General features: G+C 40.5%; 1 long non-coding RNA gene across 1 annotated transcript; it reads right to left on the bottom strand.

Moving 5' to 3' along the window:
• Nucleotides 1–2,160: 2,160 nt before the first annotated feature.
• On the bottom strand, nucleotides 2,161–9,398 carry LOC139678627 (uncharacterized). Its single transcript, XR_011699059.1, has 2 exons — nucleotides 9,204–9,398; nucleotides 2,161–5,050 (listed from the first exon to the last, which is right to left on the bottom strand). It is a non-coding gene; the product is annotated as an uncharacterized lncRNA (long non-coding RNA).
• Nucleotides 9,399–19,334: the final 9,936 nt, after the last annotated feature.

The raw sequence follows: 19,334 nt of genomic DNA, 5'->3' as shown, positions 1-19,334 counted from the left end.
ACACAGCTGGCGCTTGTAAATAGCCTTAAGTCTACCCTGCAGTGACACCTTGAGGGGAAAACATTAAAAATAAATAACCAGGACATGCATTTTAAATCAATATCAGAGAAAAAGAAACCACAAGACTATCTGGATAGACAGCTCTCTGTTTTTCTGGAGCAGCTCAGGACAATGTGAAGCTTTATGGCACCATTTCTGCCAAACATCTTTGTGTTTACCAGCTCTTAACTTCTCCTGTACACATTCCAGATTTCTACTGTCTCATTTTCCTTTCCATTTTTGCTCTTCCCCAGAGGAGATACAAGTATTTCATGATTTTCAAAAAGTGTTTTGGATCAAGACTTGGTTTTGACATTATTTCTGCAATTGAAAATTATCTTTATCAGAAGAGGCCACCTCTTATTCCTTGTATCATTAGAATAAATTGCTCGGTCTCCTAGAGAGCAGTGAAAGACCCCAGGGTGACCTGGTTGTGGCGTCCTCATGGTAGTCTGGTCTGGCAGATTTGGTTGTGGGGTTGGCCTGGTAGTTGCAGCTAATCAGTTCTTGTCTTTCTCCTTCTCTCCAGTCTTTTAGTGATGCACATGAAGACTGATCATACATACAAGTCCTTACAGAAGCTTTTCTCTAGACGTGACCCAAGAATGGCATCAGAGATGTGTTCCTGGAAATGGCCCCCCTCTTAGGGCTGTGTGGTCCCACCTCTGCTGGCATAAGGCTTCTATAGGTGTGAGGGGCAATTCTGTGCTTTGGGGTAAAATAGCAGGTCAGCATTAAAAATGCTTTATAACTCTTCCAGTGGAGCTTTGGTTCAGTGAAGCTCAACGAAAGCAAATGGGGAAGAATAGTCCCATATACCAGTACAGGCTGAAAAGCAGCTCTGCGGATAAGGACCTGTGACATCCAGGTGGACAACAAGCTGTCCATGAGCCAGCAGTGTGCCCTTGTGGCCAAGGTCAATGATATCCTGGGGTGCATTGGGAAGAGCATTGCCAGAAGGCTGAGGGAGGTGATCCTGCCTCTCTACTCAACCCTGGTGAGGCCACATCTGGAGCACTGTGTTCAGTTCTGGGCTCCCCAGTTCAAGAGAGAAATGGAGCTCCTGGAGTGGGTCCAGCAAAAGGCAAGAAAGATGGTTAAGAGACTGGATCATCTCTCTTATGAGGAAAGGCTGAGGGACCTTGGCCTGTTCAGCCTTGAGGAGACATGACTGAGAGGGTACTTGGGTGGTGCCAAGCAATAGGACAAGAGGCAATGGGCAGAAACTGATGCACAGGAAGTTCCACCTGAATATGAGGAAGGAGTTCTTTACTGTGCGGGTGACCATGAACAGAAAATATTGCCCAGATTGGCTGTGGAGTCTCCCTCTCTGAAGATACTCAAGAACCATCTGGACACAATCCTGTGCCATGTGCTGTGGGATGGCCCTGCTTGAGTAGGGTAGACCAGATGACCCACTGTGGTACCTTCCAACCAGACCCATTCCGTGATTCTGTTTCAGAGTCGGGATAACACAACAAGGTTTGCATAGCTTGCAGGCTTCATGTTTTATGAGTAAACACAAGCAGTTTGAGTTCACCTTGGGGAAACAGGGAGAGAAAGTGCTCTAGAAACACTGATACCATGTACAAAGCACTGTGTGCTTTTGCTGGAGAGATAAAGGGCACGGGCACAGGCACAGGCACAAAAAATTTGTACATTGGTTGTTACGTGGTCTGGCATGTTAATATGAATTAATTTTAATTTCTCATCAGTATGTTTAATTTTTAAAGCTTCAGAAAATGCAATTGATGTCATTTGGGAAGGGCACATACTAAGAAAATGAGACTTTTTGAGTACAAAATTCATATTAATCCTGCCTGTCAAGCTGTTTCTAACCTTCGTAATTAAACTATTTCAAATGTCAAAAAGTATTTTAAGATATGAATAAAGTGAAGGTTTCTGAGTTTAGCCAAATAACATAGTCAGTACATTGTTTTCCACTGTATGTATGCAATTTCACAAATTAAATTATATTCAAGACAGAAAGTGTCACCACAGCAGTCATATGTGTCCTGTATATGCTGGCACTGTTGAAATGGGAAATATTTTCTCCACTCATTGCAACGTTAGTCTCAATTACCTTGAAATGAATCTACCAAAAATAACAACAACAACAACAACAACAAAAGTCAATTTATTCTGTTTGCACTCACAAACCATAACAAATGACTCTGTAAGGAGTTAATCAATAATTATAGACCATTATGTGATTCAGCAGGTCAACATGTTGCTGACAGTCCTCTATAGGAAATCCCACAGATGTGGAACTAGAACATCAGGCACTGCTTCTCTCTTTCATATGCCAGTATCCTTCACTGGTCAGCAAATCAACCCACTGGAGAAAATTAAAGGAGGGTATTTGATCTTGTTGCAAATTATCTATTCCTTGGCACCAGTGATGCATAAGCTGCCTCCATGAGAGGCAGTTCATGTAGAGTTGGGTTTACTAGGCATGCTGTTTCCAAAGCTGCCTTGGGATATATATGCCATTTCAGCTTGGTGTGAAGCCTGAACTAAACCTACCAAGCCCAACCTTGCATCAGGGCCAGCCAGGGTCCACTGGCACATGGTTCCTGCAGCTGTGCAAAGCATCACAAGCACAACTCACCCGTATCCAGCTTCCCTGGGAGGCAGCTAGAGTTATTAAAGCTGGCCAGATGTGTATACTTGGATGGAAATTAGTGGTGCAAAACTTGGTGTAGAGGGGGAGGTGATATTTCTTTACAGACATATGCAAGAAAGTCAATGTTACTCATTCACAACCATTCCTTTATAACTTTTGTTCATCCATTCTCTTATACCACATAATCAAAAGCAACAGGATGTCTGTGCTCAGGTCTGACTTGGACCCCCTGTGTATGACACCAAGGACAAAGAAAACAAGCTGCCAAGGCCTCCATGTGTCCCTGGAGTTCCTCTTGAGGGCCATACAAAATGACGTTTTGGACAGATCTCTTCTATCTGTTACAAACAATCAGCTCTTATGGATTGTCCCTAGCATGAGCATACTGCTAACTTCAGGTCTTTAATCCTTAAGCCACGTTGCTGCTCATTCTTCATTTCACTTGCTTGGAAAAATGTCCTTGTGGGCTTATGAGTTCTTTTCTCTTGTTTGGAAAATTGTCATTGTGAGCTTATGGGTTCTTTTCACTTGTTTGGAAAATTGTCCGTGTGGGCTTATGAGAAAAAGCATATGTGCTATGTTATATGTGATCTATTGTCATGTTGATGACCATCCTCCTGTTGTTGGGTGCAGGGTCTGTTGGAGACTCAACTGGCTTGAGAGCCTCTCACAATGCAGGTATTCTGTGTGTAGTATAACAACTCTTGCCTCCTTTTTACTTCTGGAAAAAAGTTCTTTCTTGAGGAGAATATCTGTGCATTTAACCCTTTGTTCTACTAATTCTTTTGGTGCTCAATGACACTTTGTTCCAACCAATCTTCATGTTTCTATTACGAATCTCCCTATCCTTTAGGCTCTCCCGGATTCTGGGCAGACTCCCTACTTGAGATGAGGCATGATGCATGCATGGAGATGGATTGTGAAGCGGTGTGCCTGGATTCTGTCTTCCCCAAATGCCCCAGGAAACACTATCTGCTGGTAATGGGAGGAAGTGATGTGCCCTTGACTGTGCAAGCTCTTGCCAGCTGATGAGGAGAAGCAATTCCTATTGAAAGAAATTTGAAGGTGCTCACAGGTATTAGGATATCTGCTGAGCTCTAGCGATGGAGATCTCTGTATACCAGTCTCCCTGTTCCCTCTGAATGGTGCAGCCCATGAGCCTTGATCACCTCAACTGATCAGAGATGGCTGAGCCCTTCACCAAGCACCTCCCTCACTGCTGGAAGAAGCTGGCCCTGGGAACTCCACAGCTATGTTTGTTCCTGCAAACACTAGTGGCCAGCTGCACATGGCCAAGGTGGGCCCTTTTTGCTCTTCTGTAATGCTTACCTGGGTTCAGCTTTCAGTGTCTCATCTTGGATTAAGTGTTGATGAAACTCGTCCCCATGACAAGGGGTGGAATTACAGCCAGAACATGTTTTGGTTTAGTTTGGTTTGAAGAGAGGAAAGATATGCTACTTTATCACCCTATACTGCTATCCAATTGGTTTTTATGCACACACATGGTACCTATAAGTATCACAAAGCTTTAACATCTGTGGTGCCCACAGCACTTCAACACAGCCTTGACAAACTGACAATTGTCATTGTACAACTCAGCTCTGTGTTACCAGATGAATGAAGCTCCAGCCTTCAGTAACTACCATTTACAGTTTTCTTTCAAGTAAAGACTACTGGGTAGGCCTTTTAAAAAGGGGTGAAAAGCAGCTTTGAATTATACAAATTGCAACAAATAGTGGCTAGTTGTATGTCTGCCAGCCTGTGCCACAGGGAAGGTGGATATTACAAATGCTCTGGGATTCCATCTCATCCTTTTCTAGTAGTTTTTTCCCCACCACTGCATCCTCTCCAGTAATGGTGTTAAATAATGCATATGTAATTTTGTTGTTTTATGATGCGTTTTGCTTCTAACACTGGACTGGGACTGCCTTTTCCTCCCTATCCTGAATTTCACAGTTGTAGATATAGAAATTCTATCATTTGTTGCTGCAGCGTTGAAATAATTAGAAAATAATCTTTGGAGCTCACACCATTTTTCATTGGCCTCTCTTGACTGAATCAGATTGTCAGACACTGTCATGCCATCTGTAGTGAGCCCTGCAGGTGGATGTGCTATGCCAAGAGGTTTTGTTTGACAGCCTTTATTCATCAGATGGGATGTGTTTGTAGGCAGCTCATTACAGAATGATGAACCTGCCTGTTTCTGGGTAATTATAAACATCACAGTCCATTGGGTGAGATCAGCTCCCTTATAAGTGACTACTGGTTTCTGTAAAGGAGAATTTTTTTTCCTCTTGAGCTTTTTACTGCATCTTTTAAAAGTAAACCATCATTTCACAAACTTTAATCACAACTATCTTTCAGTCTTCTGCATAGACATTTTCACTAAAAAAGGAAAAAAGGGAAAAAAGGTTACCAAAAATAAATAATCTACAATGTATTTGTCAGCTTTGATAAATCCTTTGTTTCTGCTACTAGCACATTCACACTATCAGGAAGAAAGGCCAAATCCTCTCTTCCTGTGACTCCAGATATAAAGAAATTGCACAGAGAAGTCTGGCCAGAATAATCTATAAACATTTTCATGTCTCTTTTCTATGTGAGTAACCATATAAATGTAAAAATGAGTTTGAAAAATTCATATATGTCTCTGTTAAAATTGTGCTATTTGATTTTACACCATTTTTTCTGTTGCTGGAGACCATCTATTGCATTCTAAGAATTAGTTTATTTTCAGAAGTTATTGAGTTTGTTTACAATCTTTACCATTCAGAGCTCAATTTCATACAAAGGTGGATGAATAATTCCTTTCTTAACATCTTCCCATGGGTCAATGCAAGAGAAATGAGGGCAGAGAAATAGGAAATTGCATCACGAATATTGCGGTGAATTGAGAGAGACCAAGTAAACAAAGAGACAAGTGCCCCCACACAGAGCTCCCAAAAGCACTTCTTTTGCTGAGACAGCACTAGGGATAGGATATTTTACATCTGGAGAAATGCTGGATTTGCTGGCATCACAGCACTCACACCGTACACTCATGAAATTTGCATTCCAGGCTGGGTCAGGGCAAGCAATCAGGTTGTGACCAGTAAAGCACCAAAAAAGCTGTGAAAGGGAGGAAAAATTGCATCATCAGTCTCACTGATTGCACAGACTTGATGAAATTGGGTGCCTCACGCTGTCCTGTCGCAGCAGCAGAATGCTGTCACCCCATGTAGCAGTGCTGGGGTGTGCCAGCTTGCAGCCAGCACAGGGAAGTTCTGTCCCTGTCCCTCCTGCCTGCATAGCCTTTGCACCCGATGCTTTGCCTGCTCTCCAGGGGCCTCAGCCTCTCTCCTCGCACTGTGCCAGCCAAGCGGCTCTAAGCCCTGGGCTGTTCAGTCCCTCCTCACTCGGGGCTGACAGCAACAGGATGCACCCATAGGTACCAGTCCCAAAGGGAGGCTTAGCTCTCAACGGGAGCATCCAGCCAGCTTCTGCACTGCACAAGCACTGCTCCTCATGAATGCAGGTGAATACACAAGGCTGATCGCTGGAGAAAATGATCCTGGTTAGTACTGAACGCAGGAAAATTCAGTTAAAAAAAAAAAAAAGCAGGTTTGAGAGTGCAGTGTCCTGTAAGAGAACCCCTGGTATGAAATCATAACAGGCAAAACAAAGCAATTTCTCTGTACAAAATGGGTTCTGTCTTTGCATTACCTCTGCAAACACAATGACACAGCAGTGGAGAAAACACATCTTTGCAAAACACAAATACAGCTAAGGAATAGACAAACAAATTGCCATGCTCTTCTATAACAGAATTCTGCGTGGATTTTCAGAAATGGTAAAATGTCACTTATGTAGGAGATAAAACAAATGTCCCATGCTATCCAGTTGGCTCTTCACCCTGTCTATGGCAACGCATCATGAAGTATCTTGGGAAATGCTTATACACATTATGTATATAATCTATGGTTAAAATGGGGTGAGAAACATTTTCTCTGGGAAAATGCATCTCATGACAAATGATCTTTCACAACTTTATAGTGTTCTAATGAAGAGCTGACGAATTGATTTACTCACAGTTACCATCGATTTTATAACAGAGTTCTCCAATTACAAAGATAAATTATCTGTCTTTAAAAATTATTCCAGCAGCAAGTTTGTTGCATGCAATATAGCAGTGTAAATGACTAAGTGCAATTCCTGCTGTAATCACTGGGTGGCATTTGGATGTGTTGGAACACTCCAGTTTTGAATGGAATATTGCATTTTATACAGTGTAATGAAATGTAAGCAACAGATCAGTGACAGAAATGAGAATGTAGATGAATGCTAGATATAGATTCATAAAAGTTCCAGAATAAATATACAAAATGGGTCATTAAAATACTTTAAGATTACTGCAAGGTGCTTGATGATAAGTAGTGTGATTAAGGCTAATCTCAGGATAAGCTTGTTATTGAGAGAACAAGAACTACTAGTCTTGTGGCTATCATCTCACACTGGTCAGGTGGGATCCTGTACATTTCTCATCTTGCCCTTAGGTTCACATAAACCAGAGAAAAGCAAACAACCACTGCGCTCCCATGATGACTCCGGGCAGCCCTGGGTGCACCAGGGTGGCCACATACTGACAAAGCTGCACTGTGCAGGTCCTTCCTTCCTTCCTTCCTTCCTTCCTTCCTTCCTTCCTTCCTTCCTTCCTTCCTTCCTTCCTTCCTTCCTTCCTTCCTTCCTTCCTTCCTTCCTTCCTTCCTTCCTTCCTTCCTTCCTTCCTTCCTTCCTTCCTTCCTTCCTTCCTTCCTTCCTTCCTTCCTTCCTTCCTTCCTTCCTTCCTTCCTTCCTTCCTTCCTTCCTTCCTTCCTTCCTTCCTTCCTTCCTTCCTTCCTTCCTTCCTTCCTTCCTTCCTTCCTTCCTTCCTTCCTTCCTTCCTTCCTTCCTTCCTTCCTTCCTTCCTTCCTTCCTTCCTTCCTTCCTTCCTTCCTTCCTTCCTTCCTTCCTTCCTTCCTTCCTTCCTTCCTTCCTTCCTTCCTTCCTTCCTTCCTTCCTTCCTTCCTTCCTTCCTTCCTTCCTTCCTTCCTTCCTTCCTTCCTTCCTTCCTTCCTTCCTTCCTTCCTTCCTTCCTTCCTTCCTTCCTTCCTTCCTTCCTTCCTTCCTTCCTTCCTTCCTTCCTTCCTTCCCTCCTTCCTTCCCTCCTTCCCTCCTTCCCTCCTTCCCTCCTTCCTTCCCTCCTTCCTTCCCTCCTTCCCTCCTTCCCTCCTTCCTTCCCTCCTTTTTTCCCTCCTTCCTTCCCTCCTTCCTTCCCTCCTTCCTTCCCTCTCATGCACATCCATCTGGGTCACTGCTCACCAGGTTCACAGGGCTGCAAAAATGTAGCTGTCTCTCCAAATGCAGTGAGATCACAGTGAGACAGACCCTATCAGTTAGGAAACAACTGGGCAGCAAGTTCTTCTCTTCCTTTCTATTGCACAAACCACTGCTTCACACTGACAGAGATATAAGTGTTGCTAAGCCCTCACGGTTCATGGACATATGAATTCACTGTGTTAAGAGGTGTCTTGGGCACAGCATTGCTCTCATTTGAAGCCTACACATATTTCAAATCTCAGCTAACACTGCTGCTTTCTGGTTCCAGTAAAGGATTAAAAAGACTATCTAGAAAGAGATGAGATCAAGTTTTGTTTGTCATTTGAAGGACAAAATCAAGGAAGAAAAAAATCTTCTAGAAATAACAACTATGTTTTGTCTGCTCTTCAAAAAGAAGAAAAAACTGATTACAAACTGCCTCATTCACTTTGCTTCTAGAATTACTTCTAGACAGAAGGGAAGGGGGGTGGTAAGATTTTTTGTTTTAACTGCAGATCTGGCACTTCTCACCAGGAAAAAAACAAGCACAATTTATAATACTGTAAAACTATAGAAGAAAAAAATTGGGAAAATAAAATGCTATGAGGGAATTAAACATTTTTCCTACACACAAATATAGGCTCCCTCATCTCTAATATGGAAGCTTGGGGATTTTCTAGTAAGGAGCAAAGTACTAGCAAAGACTTAAAAGTACGTAGTTTATCCCAGTTATTTCCCTGTACAATCATCTGTAGATATATGACTGTTGAGATGTCCCTTTGCCTAATATTTGCAAAAATATGAACTACTGGATATGTCACTGTGTATTTATTCACCTTAACCAGTATGCTTTATGAGAACAGCTTCTCAGTTTCCATCAGAGATATTATTTCCATAACGTGCACATTATAAAGGAGCTTGTTTTATATCCAAGGAGGAGGCTTATGAGAAAAAGTAGTCACAAGTCTTTTATGGAGCCATTTATTTCCTCTGTCCCCTTCATCATTGTACACCTTTTCCCAAACATGCAGTCAGGGCCACAAACACTAATCACTGAATTAGTGAAGTTGCAGAATTATGATGATTTGATACTGCTTTACCTCCCTTATGCTGGACTCTTTCTCTGTCTAAAAGCAAGACTGAAAACATGAGGTCCATCTAAAGGTGAGACAGCTGCATGAGATCAATGCATTAGCCTACTCACCTCAAGTGCTTCCTCCTGCATCCTAATCATCACCCCGCACAAGGCCAGTCTACAGCCAGTGTCGAAACCAGTCCCTTCCTGATATGTTAGCTCTTGTGTCTGCTGCCTGCAACCACCCACTACCAGCTGAGTACTTCAGAAAGGGATCCATCAACTAGTGCTGGGAGCACAAAGTCAGATGGTGGCACTCCACGTTCAAACTGGAAATGGAGAAGTTTATTTTTCAGGATTGCAAAGTTACACCTAAGCCCCGCCTTATAAAGAATTATTTTGCTTCAGGTCTGACTCACAAAGTCTTTTAGCTGGGTCATTCCCAGCCTGGCAGCAGCTGAAGAACATGACTGTGCCAGAGGTGTCCAGCTTGTGTGCCCTGGTTCCCTGTGTGCCAACAGATGAATCAATACACAGCTATTACTCTGGGCCACCAGTAAAGTACTCCCAAACTGGGATCTGCTCCTTACTGCCATAAACTTTTCTTTGGTAGCTGTCACTGAAGGCAAGAAACTGAAACTGATGAAGAAGACCAAGATTTTTTTATGAATCTGATTGTGTTGAGGGGGAAAACAATCAAAATAACTCACAGCACAAACCTGATGCTCTGTTACCAAGCTCACAGCACTTCCACAGATATAAATAAACCAGCAGCATAGTACCCTACCACCATCACTTTAGTAGTGTATGGAGCTATTTATACATGCAGGAGCACTATTTCTGCCACCACATCCCCGGAGCATTCCCTCCAGCCGTGACGTGATGCTGTAGCCGCAGCCAGAGCCACCTCCCCATGGGCTGGGAACAGGAGGCCACTCGAGGCCAGAACAGCCCATGGCAGCAGCTTGCGGGGGCACAGAGCACAGTGCCACCGAGTGCAAAAGCACGGAGAGACTCTCCCAGGGAGGAGAATTTTATGAATCTAGGAAAACATTGTCTTAAAAATTCCCTGTGCAGTCTTAAGAAAGATATCCACTGTGCATAGACACAAATAATCTCACTTATGGCATCATCTCTTATTTTATGTATCTTCAAAGGCCAGTTGCAAGTAGACATGCTTTCAGTGATTGGCATCTTAGTCTACCATTGATTATTAATCAGCAGACATGCTGTAGGCTAAATGCAAGTAAATACCAATTTCAATACAATCCCCACCCCACCCCCCCCCCGAGTATTTGAAGGGTTGTATTTTGCCATTTCCAAATAATATATTGAAATTACTTTTGCTTTCGGAAATAATATTTAATTTTTCCAGTATCAAATGAACTTCATCATTCTTTCTTTGGTGATATAGTCTTGTTTTTAAGACAATACAAATGCAACTTTTGTTTTTGCTTTCAGAAAACAAAAATGTGCAACATGTTTTTGTAATAGCAGGATGTTAGAAATGGAGAAGCTTAGTAGAGTTTACTGAGATAAGATTTGCTCTGATTCAGGATAGATTGGTAAGGGATTCCAGCACAAAGGTGAGGTAAATCAATACACATCACCGGCAATAAAGATAAGACTTGTAAAGTGATAAAGGAAAAGTAAACCCTGTTTAAATATATAAGAAACTGCTGAGGAATTTTTTTTTAAGAAGTCATGTGAGGTAGCAATGTTGTTTCGAATTGGCAGACACCTTTGAAGCATTTTATCAGGATCTGCTATCTTGTAGAATCTTCTTAAGCTAAATAGCAGGTTCTGTACTAACATGACTATCTACACAAGACCACAGAAGTGTATTAAGAATGTCTCAAAGTAAGGAAGCTGATTCCCAAATTGCAGTCTCATAAACCACTAAAATCACCTCAGTGTACTCTACAGCTAGCTTGTTGGTGGCCTAATGCTTCTGTTTTTCATCTTTCAAACTCATGAGAAACAACTTTACTACATTTATTATTCTAGTATCACTTCTTCACTTAACAGTACCTGTCAAAGGGATGCTGCGTGATTTTTGAGTAAGAGCATAATGGCCAGAAAACTCCTTATGTTTACTCAAAACACTCTGATAATTCCTTCTGGAGATGTTTATTTGACTATCAGTAAGGACTGTTTAGCTTTCAAGTTACTCTTTGAGTCTCTAAAACTTTGTTAGAAGCTGGAAATATGAACTCCTAAGCATGTTGTTATTGCTTTGTTATGGTACTAAAAGAATTTGAACTTAGAATGAAAAAAATTCCCATATAGTACTTCTGCTATTACTTGAAGAAGGAATGGTGTTTCATTGCTCTGGAATTAATTTTAACTTTACTGATTTCTCACAGTTCAGAACCAAAATCTGGTTTTCACTTCTAGCATACCTTTGGAATTCAAAGCTCATGTATTTTAGTATTCTTTATTCAATCCACAAATTGTGCAGTTTGCCATGAAGATATCCAACCTGAAATATCATTATCAATGACTAAAACAAGCTGCATTGTGTTACCTTGTTGAATATGGGCACATTGGCCAGCTTTACTGCAAAAAAATTTGAATAAAATTGAAGCATCACATCTGTTGCCAATGTAAATATAAAAGTAAATATAAAAGTAGGAACAGATAAATAAACAGTGACTAACTGTCAAATAAAAGCAGTCTGACTTTATTGCTGTGTTTAGAATTTATTAGTTCTGTGCCTTTAACTTCAGAAATTCAGCCAAGTCATACCTACTAAAAGATTACACTAATTCCTGGTAAAAGCTTGGTCAGGCAAAGGAATAGAGTATTTGTGAATCAAGGTCTGTGAATGCCACTAACTTCCTTGCTAAGACAAAATAAAGTTCTGAATCATGATAGGGATGGGATGCGCAGACCTTGGAAGGTCTCATAAAGCCTCACCACTGTCTTGGATGAAACTGGGGTTTAAACCTAAGGAGTGTAAGAGGTCCAAAAAGGAGTTCAGGATGGGGGAAGAGGAGGCAGTGGAGAACAGGAGGCATTGCATTTCATCCAAAGTGGTTTAAAAATTGATATGTAACAGAGGAAGGACAGTTATAGCTGTATATAGGGGAACAATATGACAAGAAAACACTGACAAGGCAAGGATTTTGTGATTTTTAAAAGTAAATATTCTAATTTTTGTTAGGTGTCCAGCAAAAATTAAATTCCACAGATACACTGCTATCATGGCAGGTACATGTGGTGTGTTGAGCAATCCATGTTAAGCAGATATGAGAATAGAAGTAGGCAAGTTGATGGCACTTGGTTGTTACAGGCCAATGTGAGAGATTAGCTGTGTCACTGGGTAGATTTACATCTACCCGGTTGGTTAATATGGAACAAATTCTTATAAGTTACAGAAAAAAAAAAGGCACTTCAGATGATGTTAAAGGAATCACTTTTATAACATCAGGCTATCCATAGTCACTAAGAACATTCAAATCCTGGATCATTCATACTGTTAATGTATTAGTGTTTTAGACATGCTACTAATTTATAGAAGGTTAATGTGGATTTTTGAAGAATTCAATTCACTCCAAGTGTTTTCAACAACCAGTAAGAAAGAGTACTTACCATAGAAGGAATTGATTTCAAAATTACAGGAATCCCCTGATCTTCATCCTCTTTTTGACTATAACATGTCAATTTATCAAGAAAATACACTAGTTTGCACAAACTCCTATCTCTTTGGTGGGAAAATAGAGTTGGGATTTATTCTTTCCCCAAGGATTTTCAGGCAGTTTTTGGGGGGGTTTTTTGAGAAGATTATACAGTTTATGTTATTTCAGTGGATTATCTAGTTATACTTCACAAGGCAATATATTCACATTTGGGGAAAATACAATAAGTAGGGATCATTTATTCATCCTCTTTGATTATTTCTGCCAAGTCTATTTCATTGTCCCAGTCCCACAAAGTATAGGGAAAATTTTTTAAATTAGCAAATTCTTTCTGAAGTAAAACACCCCAGTACTAAAATACTGTGGATTTTATGGACTGGGTGAAATGCATTCAGAGCACATTTTGAAAATGTGAGCTACTTTAAAAGGAATGAAACAGGCACAGTCTTTCCACAAAATTACTAAAATCTGACCTATAGCTAAAAAAAATGCTACATTTATTGACAAGTTGGTGTGCATTACCAAAGTACTTTGCATTGGAATAGTTCACTTACTGCAAAAGTAAATGAACAGCTAAGGCATTACCACAGGAATATTTTTTCATTTCTGCATTTAAACAGGCACTCTGTCCAAGTGGCAGGTAAAATATGCAGTAAGATAAAATTATAAAATTCTTGAGTGCTGTAGTAAAACTATCACAACAGAAACACCCTCTTTGAGTACCTAAATAGAAATCATGAACTCTGAAAAAGTTAGGGACATCATTACAAAAAAATAATCCCAGTGAAACCATCAGCATCAGGTGATCGGTAATTATTCCCCACTGGAACATGTAATTTCAGCTTGTTCCTGCTGAGGTCATAATGACTGTTATTCATAGGGTGGTGGTTGTATTTGCCTTCCTGTCATTAATTCACAGACAGCCTTTGGATTGGACAGTGAAAGATAACCTCATTCCTATTGTTGCCGTAAAAGTCTGTAAAAAAGACTCCGAGCCAAGTTTTGTAGGAGATAAGATAATGGGCAGGCACTTTAATGAGCAACCCCGCTCATCCAGGAATACATCGACGTGTGCCTGCAAGCTCTAAGTTCTATAGCTTTTATAATATAACCTATCCAATCACTACTGTCCACATGTCCAGTTCCACCTCTGTCCCCTCCCAGTTCCCAACCCTGTTGAATTGGGGCTGGGGTCGTTGGGACCCTCTGTCTTCATCCACCTCCTCTTCTTCAGCACACAAAGGTCTCTTGGACGCTCTCCAGGGCTTCGGGTCACACTGCTCCATGTTTATGTTCTCTTCTGATATGCTTTAATCAGGTACCTTGAGGAAGAGACTAAATAGCTGGCAGATCTTAGCTGCCTGTTCTGGAGCAGGGGTAGAGATAGAAGGACTTTATGCTACAAGCTGTTAAATATTAATTCACTAAAATCTACAGCATTACATCTACTGTGTTCCTAAAATCTACAAAATATGAAAATTGAAAAATTAAAAAAACCCTTTCGGCATCACTATGTACCACATGACTGCTACACTAAATCTCCAGCATGGTGAAGAACTCATGATATAATGAATGTGATTGTAAATGAAAATTAATTCTCACACAAGGGAATTTAAGAAAGTTCATGGGATCTTCAAATCCAGCAGCTGCTCTCAGTGACTATTTTGGCCTCTGCTGACACACCAAAAAAGCTGACAAACAGGGAAGACTGCTGAACTAACCTGACTGTCTACTATAATTTCTCCTTAGAGATGTGTTGAAAATAATAAATAACTTGTGTTACGTAATTTCTTCTGATTTCTCTGATGCAACTATCCCATGCAGCTGATTTGGGCTGATTACAGAAGCTGGTACAGTATCGGTATTTGGACACATCTGGATGATTTGATAATTAGGAAATTTGATACTACATTGAAAAAAGACAGAAGATACTACCAAAACTCCCAGAAATTCACTCCTTTCTGGATTTCTACAAAGTTTGTGTTAACAATTCATATCCAAATACAGTTTAAAAATTTTATTAATATACTGACACATCCAACGAGTGCTGAATTTTCTTAAGCGAGATTGAGAAGATGCAAAATTAAAGCAGAAGCTTAAAATGTAGGCAGCATTAAAATCTACTCCCAATAAGTAGAATTAAAAATGAGTTTTAATTGCAAAAATCCTATGAAACAAACCACCCAACAAATTTGTACAGCTTATCATCATGAACAGTCATGAGTGGTGGGGGTGGGGGGAGAGAAGAAATTTTTTTTTTCTGTGTGCACAATTACTTGCTTGAGTGCTCCAGGCACTTGAAAGCTCCATCCAGGTGCACTTTGCATCAGGGACATGACTTTTATCTGTAGATTCTGTGATTTGGCAGTTACATCCCTTGGAAAAGAAAATCTACGTGTTTTGTACAGGACAAAGCAAGGCAAAGTTAATGTTTTGCAGTAGAAGTGATTGTGGTTTTGGTTTTCAGTTTGATCACTGGGGCAAGAGGGAGTGGGAAGCATGAAAATCCACAGCTGGTAGAGCCTGTACAGAGGGAACAGTACAGACTACAGAAAGAGAAGAGTCCCACCAACCATGCATTTTGGAAGTTTTTGGCAGCTTCTGCTTTTTCCCTCATGCTTGAGAACATTTCAAAGGCAGGATTACAAAAGAAGACATCACATGTTTAGTTCGAACCTGTAACTGGGGCTCCCAGGAGAGGAAAGAGGACAGACACAGAAGCAGCACATGTTGTTCTGAAGGACTCACTTCAAAGCATTTACCTTTATACCTCTCTGTGCAGGTAAGGATCACAGCCCCACAGATGATCCACCGCCTCTCCATTTAGACAATAAGGAGAAGGATTAGTTAACCTAAGACTGCTTTACCAACCTGTGCCTCTGACCTAAATACCACAGTTAAGCAACAGGGTTTTGTGAATGTAGGACTTCAGGCAGGAACTGGACTGGTACGAACCTGGCAAATGACAGCCTTTGCTTTATAAACATGCAGCTCCCATCTTGCACATGTGAATTTCTCAATACATCCAAGGTTGTCACATACCAGAAACCCAAGGTCCCAGGAAAGACCAAAGCAGTATCACCTCCTTAAAGCCATAATTATTGTGACTAAACACCAGCATTAAACCTCCTACTCTTTTGCTTTTCACCTGGGAAGATTTCCTTGGCCAGAAGCCCCTACTACATACTGAACAAGTTGTTCACCTTGTTCTTATCCAGTGGCATGCCTAGAGTGCAGAGAGGAAAATACTGAAAAAAAAACCACGCAACCAACCTCCAAAGTAAACTAGAGTAGGCAACAAAATGCTCAAATCCCTGCCTTTACATCTATTTGAGAATTTAAATCCTTCCACTGACAATTTCTTTCCACAATTTAAAACTTCATCTCTCCCAGGGAAGTAGAGAAGGGAGGATAAGAAGACTACCATTATTTGTATACTCTTTTTGCTGAGCCTATCATCTTAGTTAATAGCCTCTAATGAATAATTCACTCAGGGATACACATGCTAGCATTATTAGTCAGCAGAGTCAGCATGATTCAGAAGACAGAAGTCATATGACTGTCACAGTTCCCAAATTGTCAAAAGCTGTGGGAAAACAAAAATTAGTAGCTGAGAGAGAAGGCTTAACTCTCAGTACTGCAAACAACTCAGCAGTCTGTGGCTGATTTGAACTGTATGCAAATACAAACTTAAACAGGAAATATTACTATCCAGCAGAAACAACCCTAGAGCAGACAGGTTTCTCTTGCCTGAGAGGCCTTAGAGTGACAGAGAAAAATCACAATAAATTAATCTATTATACCAACTTGGCTGGAAAAACAGAGTTCTTTGACACGCAGTCCCTTTTTTTAGGGTCTTAAATCATGCTGACTTTAGAAGTGCCAAGACAGATATGAGAGTGCATCTAGGCATGACAGCTCACGCTTCCTATGCCAGACTTCCCCTTTGCATCTCAGTCTTTTGAAACGGGAGACAACAGTCACTGAAAGGTTAATGTTTGCACAGAGATCACTGCCCTAGCCAGAGGACTGGAACCATTCCTATAGATACCTGTCACAAGCCACTGACATCTGCTGGTTTCCAGAAATCAGAACTGGTTTTTTGACCCCTTGGGGTCAAGACAAATTGATTCTGGGCATAGTTTTACTGCCTTATCAAAGGCCCCTTTTTGTCAGTTGTGGCAGGGTTCCACAGCTCTGGAAGGAGGAATGTTTACCAGCAAGAAGCAGGCTGAGAAGATTATTACATGCTGGGAAGAAGCATGTGAAAGTCTCCCAGGACGGGTAAGCTCTGGAGACCAGTTGTTCTGTTAAATCCACCAGAACTGATAGATTCAGAACACCAGGAGCCTGCTGGCTGTGTACAAAACCACTACCCAGATTAGTATCAACTATGGTTTGCATTAACTTGGATCATCTACAAGCATGTAGTGGTTGCTAGTGCAAACAAAAAACCATACAGGATTACACATACACACCTGATGAAGCAAAAGGCTCTTCAAAGGAGTTTCTAAACTACCTACCTCAAGAGTCAGAGGTCCCAGGGGTAGGAGGTGGCCTCCCAGTTTTTACTCCTACAGAGTAATGATGAGTGTGGGAGTGAAATCTGTTGTGTAAATAGTTACCTGTAATTAGTAACAGCTTTAGGAACAATGAACCTTCTATTCCTTGCAATCTTTATGTCTTCCAACTTGATCTGCTATCATGGAAAGGGAAATTTACAGAAACAAACATCCAGCTACTTTATCAGTTATTTCTTGGCAACACTAATCCACTGTACCTGGGACTGCTGCTGTCCCTATTTTCATTTGTCAAATGACTTACTCAAAAAGAGTATTTGAAGAACTTGAAGAACTCACTTTATGCAAGATCTCACTTCCAAGACTTTCTTGGAAGTCAGAAAATGGGACTCCAAATGTTCATGATAGAAACACAGCCAAACTAACAAGATTTTCTAGCCTGTGCAATGCGGCTTCTTCATTTGAACACCAGCATGTGCAAAGATTAATCATCATGATAGACTCAATAAATAGAAGGTTAACACCTTTAGTTCCTTTTACTTCTGAAAGGCAAGTTTAGGAGAGGAAATACCTCTAAACCAAATTCCTCCTGCTGCTACTTGAAGATAAGATTCTATGGAGCCTGAACCTTTGTCCATGCCCACTCCATTTTTCCATTATTCCTGGCAAAACCCCACACATACTGGCATAAACCTTTCAAGTAATTACAGGAGACCTTTAGATTTTGGCTCATAAAAATCTCTCCCATCCATATGCAGTACACCTACCCATTGCATCACTACCACTGAAAGTTGTGACATGTCATTATTAGTTACTTGGAGAACTAATTCCAGGAATCTTACAGGTGTTAGGAAAGCTTTTAATGATCTCATCTGATGATATGCAAACTAAGCATTCATGCCTCAGGAAAGACTCTTTAGTAGGAACATGTTGTTGTATGTGTTACTATTCTACTCTTAATAATTTCACTTCTACCCTTCTGTGATTTCACTTTTTGCATCTTTAAGTAACAACTCCATGGAATTAGAAACTGGCAACTTTTGTGCCTGTCAGCTTCTTTTCATTTGTCCCACTTTACCAGTTCCATACAGAGATGTGTGGAAGTTTCTCTTTCAAGACAGACAGACAAATATGATGGTTAGTTACAACATGAGAGCAGGCTGCTACAGTAGTGCTAATAAAAATCATCTGCTGAACTGTTTACACTACTTTGCATAAACTCCTTCAAGTGCCCTGAGCTAAACAGCAGCTTTGTAGCTCTGAAGGTTTCCGCTTAGGTGGCTTAGCAAGGTCTTGCTCTTTGCTGCAAGCAACAGGATTGCACTTTTAAGATTTTTCACTTCATTTAAGTGTTTATAATCAGGAACTTCTGGAAATTCCAGTGAGAAGTGAGTGCCAAGCCCTGACAGTGAGCTCTTAAGCTTTGACTATTGCCTGAACAGAAGTCTGGTTTAGCAAAGAAAGTTGGGTTTTTTTTAACAATTCTGAATTTCAAACATCCATGACAATTTTTTAAGAAATTCTTGGTATCTTAATGGAAAATTTCCCTTCTATATAGCTAAAAAGGAGTCATTTAATAATTTCAGTATCTCAAATGTAAAGCTACATCACTAAACTGCGTTGAACTTAAAAAGCATAATGTTCTCTCATTTACTTGTTTTCTAGCTAGTATTTTGCATTTAATGGGCATTGGTTTACTCCTGTTGCCAATGAGAAGATGCCTTGGATTGAAAAACCTCACCATTTAACGCTTCTGGAAGACATACATATAAGAAGTTGAACTTTGCTGAAAAAAAAGGCACAAAATTATTCTGAAACATCAGTATTCCTTTGAGTCAATAAATGTCTTCCATTTTTACTGCCAAACTTATTGTCAGAGAAAGTGAGTGTTCGATATATTAACTATTAAAACTCTGTTTACAGGGAAAATGAAAAGCAAAATTTTGACAACTTCAGAAAAATGGTGACAAACATTAGCAATGCTTTACTTACATAAAGCTGAGATAAAAGGAAGCAAATTTCTGTGATTTGGGATTTTCTAATCTTTTTGCCCCTCATGAAGCTGTAAAATGGTGGCAAAAATTGACTAAAAATTTTCT

This window comes from Pithys albifrons, chromosome 1, assembly GCF_047495875.1.
Source record: "Pithys albifrons albifrons isolate INPA30051 chromosome 1, PitAlb_v1, whole genome shotgun sequence".
Lineage (NCBI taxonomy): Eukaryota > Metazoa > Chordata > Aves > Passeriformes > Thamnophilidae > Pithys > Pithys albifrons.
Note: the sequence above shows the minus strand (reverse complement) of the source record. Positions and strands in the feature narration are given on the sequence as shown.